The sequence below is a fragment of the Mastomys coucha genome, unplaced genomic scaffold (assembly GCF_008632895.1).
Source record: "Mastomys coucha isolate ucsf_1 unplaced genomic scaffold, UCSF_Mcou_1 pScaffold3, whole genome shotgun sequence".
Lineage (NCBI taxonomy): Eukaryota > Metazoa > Chordata > Mammalia > Rodentia > Muridae > Mastomys > Mastomys coucha.
In genome coordinates, this window is record NW_022196909.1 from 46,611,582 (window position 1) to 46,617,147 (window position 5,566).

The window sequence follows — 5,566 nt, forward strand, 5'->3', positions numbered from 1 at the left end:
CGTACCCTAGAGTGGCCATGTAGTCAGTTTATACAAGGGAATCTTTAGGAGGCAGAGTCTCCCTGGAGGAAAGCATCGAGACCTGGTCACCGCTCCTGGCCTCCTGACTCCGGATGTGGTATGATCAGCTTCCTGTTCCTGATGCCATGCCTTCTTCCCAGGGTGGACTGTGTCCCTCCGAGACTGTGAGCCAAAATAAAACCTTTCTCCTTCAAGTTACTTCTGTCAGAATATTTTACCACAGCAACAGGAAAGTAAAGAGTAAGTCACTGTCCGTGGAAAGGCAGCCCACGGCCTAGTTGCTGGAGGTGCATGTATTAGTCCTGTAGAACAATAACATGACCCCCCCCTTTTTTTTTTTGGTTTTTCTTTTTCTTTTTCTTTCTTTTTTTTTTTTTTTACTATGAATGACACTTTATTCAGTCATTTTCTTTACAACTGAAACTCTGGGAATTCAAAATTAACATCCTTGCCTGTGAGCTTCTTGTATACACCAGAAAAAGTTTCAACCTTGTGCTCCACGTTGTTCTGCTGTGCTTTGTCTAAATGAACTTTTATGAGCCGGCTGCCATCCAGTTTCACCCGGATCCTCTTACCCACAATTTCACTTGGGAAGACCAAGTCCTCAAGGATGGCATCGTGTATAGCTGTCAGGGTGCGGCTCCTGGGGCGCTTCTGCTTATTTTTCGTACAGCTTTTCCGGGTTGGCTTGGGCAGAATCCTCCTCTGAGCAATGAAGACTACATGCTTCCCACTGAACTTTTTCTCCAATTCACGAACTAGCCGGACTTGGATTTTCTGGAAAGATTTCAGCTGAGGAACTGGTACAAAAATTATGATAGCTTTCCGACCACCACCAACTTCAATTTCCTTGGCTGCGGTGATGTTGAGTTCCCGCAGCTGCGCCTTGAGATCCGAGTTCATCTCCAGCTCGAGCAGCGCCTGAGAAATGCCAGACTCGAACTCGTCCGGCTTCTCACCATTGGGCTTCACAATCTTGGCGCTCGAGCTGAACATGGCTTCGTCCTTACGGAGTGCCGGCTTAGAAAGAGCTTTTTTTTGGTTTTTCAAGACAGGGTTTCTCTGTGTAGCCCTGTCTGTCCTGGAACTGACTCTGTAGACCAGGCTGGCCTCAAACTCAGAAATCCACCTGCCTCTGCCTCCCAAGTGCTGGGATTAAAGCCGTGCGCCACCAATGTCCCGGCAAAAGATGTTTATTATGTGTAATTATGTGTATGGAGGTGGGCGTGTGCATGTGAGTGTAGTGCTCTTGGAGGCCAGAAGAGGGCAATCAAGATGCACAGGAGCTAGATTTCCAATGCCCAGTATCACTCATAAATGAAAGTGGCTTCAAAATGTGTGTGTGTGTGTGTGTGTGTGTGTGTGTGTGTGTGTGTGTGTGTGTATGTGTGTACAAGTGTTTTTCTGCATCTATGTGTGTGTCTGATTCTCTTGTGGCCAGAAGAGGATCAGATTCCCTGGAACTGAATTAGAGAGGGCTGACTACATGGTTGCTGGGAATTGAACCCAGGCCCTCTGTAAGAGCTTCAAGTGCTCTTAACCCCTGAGCCATTGCTCCTGTCCCTGGACACTGCTTATAAGCTTAAGATTTGTGTGTTTCATTTAGAATGTCCATAGAAGGTGCGTGTGGTGGCACAGGCCTTTAACTCCAGGACGCAGGGGGGCAGAGGCAGGTAGATCTGAGTTGGAAATCAGCCTGATCTACAGAGCAAGTTCCATGGCAGGAAGGGAGGCACACATACACACTCTCACACACACACTCACACACACTCACACACACACACACACACACACACACACACACACGTCATGAAAAACTAAAAAAGAAAGGAAGAAAGAATAAATATCCATGGTGTTGAGGTAACCGAGAGGGTGGCCATGAGGGAGGACGGCTTCTTTTGAGGAAAAATAGAATACTGTGGTGTCCTGTGCTACTGAATGAAACCTCAGCACCAGAAACAGGTCAGCTCTTTATAGGTTGTTAGCCGGCGGTGCCCCATACACCCTCCCCAGAAAAAACACTAAAGGGTACTGCCAATGCTCTCCGTTACCCTCTGGTGCCTGACCTACAGGCCAGCGGGAGGGTGCTGTGTATATCCCAGAGGAATGCTGTTACCAATCTCACCCAGCTGACAACCTTTCGAGCTACAACAATCTGCTGGCAAGATATGCCCGCTGGCACAGTAATCGCCTGGACGTTAGGAAAGTAACCAACTGCTTCGAGCAGGGCAGCGGTGGTGCACGCCTTTAATACCCGCACTTGGGAGGCAGAGGCAGGCGGATTTCTGAGTTCGAGGCCGGCCTGGTCTGCAGAGTGAGTTCCAGGACAGCCTGGGCTACACAGAGAAACCCTTGTCTTGAAAAACAAACAAACAATGCGTTGAAAGCTGGTTCTGCAAGATGTAACCCATTCCTGGGACTTAATTAATGAGACCAGGAACCCATGGAGAGATAGATTGTGAGCCTAGGGGAAAACGCTATTATTCTGCTAAAGGAATGTAGCAATAAAATGACTCCTAAGGACTCGTTGCTGGCCCCACAGATCACTGCGATGCTCAACTCATCAGAGAAGTTTCTCTTTCTGAAGTAGAAGGCTGTTAACATGCAAACACCCACTGGCTAATATTCAGAGAATACAGGACATTAGAGTGGTAGCTTTGATTAGGGAGTTGATATTAGCATCCCTCCTCGGGGCTCAGGATCTGTGCAGCGGGGGGGCGGATGATGTCAAAGCAGCAGCATTTCTGCAGACTTGTGCAACAAGGCAGGTGCACGTGTGAGCTCAGAGACCGCGAAAGCATTGCCAAGACTCACAGGAACCCCAGCCAGGCAAAATCTCAGCATGAAGGAGGGGAAGAGATGGAGAAGTCCCAGCCTTAGCTGAGGGTCTACTGGCATTAGATTGCCGCTGGGGGAGGGGAAAGTCAGTTCTCAATGGAGTGGCACATCCTGTACGACCCCACTCCAGAGCAGGCCCATGCCCAGGAGTAGTTGGCTAACACAAACTGGATTCACTAGTGTAAGGAAAAAAAAAAAATCTGGACGGGATGACGCACACCTTTAATCCCAGCATTCAGGAGGCAAAGGCACGACACTCTCTGAGTTCGAAGCCAGCTGGTCTACGTGGTGAGTTTGAGATCAGCCAGGGCTACATAGACAGATCCCATCTTAGAACAACAGACAAGAGCTGTCACTCTCTGAACTTGGGGACGAGTAGTATTTCCTAGTCTGTCTTTTGTCTTCTGCCTAAAATCACCCTCTACTGTCCTAAAGGACAAACTGAAGGTCACCCATGTGTCCTGGGTGAGGGAGAGCTTCTACCGGAACTGGCCTGGTATCAAGCCACCCTGTGTCTTAGTGATTTTCTCACTGCTGTGACCAGATAGCTGACAAGAAGCCACTTACATGCTAGGCGTGGCGCTGCGTGCCTTTAGTCCCAGCACTCGGGAGGCAGGGGCAGGTGGATCTGAGCTAAGGACCTGGGAGTCAGAAGAAATCCTCTTTACTTAGACTGCTTGTCAGGTGTCCTTGCCTCCGAAATTGGAGAAGTAGCGAACCTGCCCTCCACATTTTACAGTCGCCTTTGTAACTCAAAATACAACCTCAGAAATAAGGATTGTTTGTGTTTTTGTTTTCGAGACAGGGTTTCTCTGTATAGCCCTGCCTTTCCTGGAACTCACTCTTTAGACCAGGCTAAGGTTTAGCCAGGTTTTAGACTTCAAACTCTGTAACCTACTTCTGTTGGGATTAAAGGTGTGCACCACCACCGCCACCCGGCTCATAAATTTCTAAACCTGTTCTCAAGGCTTAAATTTACTGCTTCCTTTTCCTGAAACCTTTAGCTGTTGTCCAGTCAAACATCTTCTTTCCAAACTGCTTGCTCTCCATGCCAGGCCCCTCGAAACGGCCCTGGAGTGTCAGCAGTGTCTTATATGCCAGGGTGTCTGCGCTGTCCATGCAACACAAGGGTTGTCTGCATGCTGACGAATTAGGCCCTGTGAAGGTGATCAAGAGCTGTGGCTTCTACCACACACATCAGAGGGCCTGAGCAGGAAGGGGAAATTTCCACGGGTTCTTTGCATAGGGAATGCCGCTTGTGTCTAGGTTTCTAGATGCCCCTTTCTGGGCTCAGCTGGCAGAATACTAGTCATGTAAACAGGAAGAACTGAATTCAGATCCTCTAAAGGCGTGGTTTACAAACAAAACAAAAACCAAATCAACAACACACCCCCGCCCCCACCCCAACCCCCCCCTGCCTTGTGACAGGCACCCACAATCTCAGTGTGGGAGAAGAGGGTGTGGCTCATGGCTCTTGGGCCAGACCGAAGCTCTGTCAGTGAGCTCTGGCTCAGTTCTATAAGGAGAGCTCGCAGCATCAGCCTCCAGTGGCCTCATCCAGCACACAATGACTTGTGCAGTCAGTCACAGCCAGACGGCAACACCCCTCTGCAGCCTGTGGGCAACACCCCTCTGCAGCCTGTGGCAACCTGGCAGGACCTGCCTCAGCCCCCAGTCCAAGCCGGTCCTCACGCCCACCCATGAGATCTCACTGGCTCTGCCTTCAGAGAGGCGGGTGGCATTAAGATAGGAGGCTCCGCCAAGGACAGTGAACACAGCACAGCATGGCACACCACGGCCCATAGAACATTTATTTCTCAGAGAGAAAATAAGACGTCATATTATGGTAGGTAAAATTAACTCTTGTATTCTTTACAGGCATAGGTTTTTCTGTTTATTACCTCTCTTATAACCATCTGTTATAAACAATTCTAGAAGGCAAATAAAGTCACTTTCTACAATAAATAGAGCATTGTGTGCTTCACAGCAGACCAGACAGAGACACGAGGCCCTGTGCCACAGCAGGATCTGAGCCGCATCCTGTCCTAAAAGAGCAGTTTTTTAAGAGGGACTCAGAGAGAGGGAAGGATTCCGAGACTGAAAATTAGAGACAGAGTGTTGGGGAAAGGAGACAGAGAGAGAGGGAGAAGCCCCGAGATCTTGACACAGGTTTAGACGAGGGTCACAGACTCCACAGCTGACCAGCTACCTGGGGGGAGGGGACGTGTCGGCTCTTTGACTAGGCTGCGCAAGGGAGGGTTCCGGTAATGAAGAGTGTGTGCCTGAATAACTTAGGACAGTATCTTACAGCTATATACACCACGCCCTGTCCCGGCTGTGGCTGCACTGTTGGCTGGACAGAATCTGGCCCTCTTGGTGAGTTTTGTTGGTTCCCTTTTAAAGTCTGGCTCGGGTACCAAATGTGTAAGAAGTTGATGGTTGGTTGGTTGTATTCGTTAAGAAGTTTGAGTATGCAAGAACGGCAGTGATCTCCCCAGGGACTGTTTTTGCCCAAAACTCCCCTATGAAAAAAATTAAAACAATTAAAAATAACATCAAGGTAGAAATCAACATGGCAATGGGCGGTCTGCAAACCGCCTGCCGCTTTGGTGCTTAGGAGTGAAAAGATCCGTCGAGAGCGGAAGCCTCTGCGAACTGCTGGCCTGTCACTCAGCTCTCCTCTTCACAGTTTTTTTTCCTTCCTTTT

General features: G+C 49.1%; 1 pseudogene across 1 annotated transcript; it reads right to left on the reverse strand.

Moving 5' to 3' along the window:
• Positions 1–399: 399 nt before the first annotated feature.
• LOC116074537 lies at positions 400–1,051 on the reverse strand (annotated as a pseudogene). The gene has a single exon (XR_004112211.1). The product of XR_004112211.1 is annotated as a 40S ribosomal protein S7 pseudogene (transcript).
• Between the last annotated feature and the right edge of the window lie 4,515 nt (positions 1,052–5,566).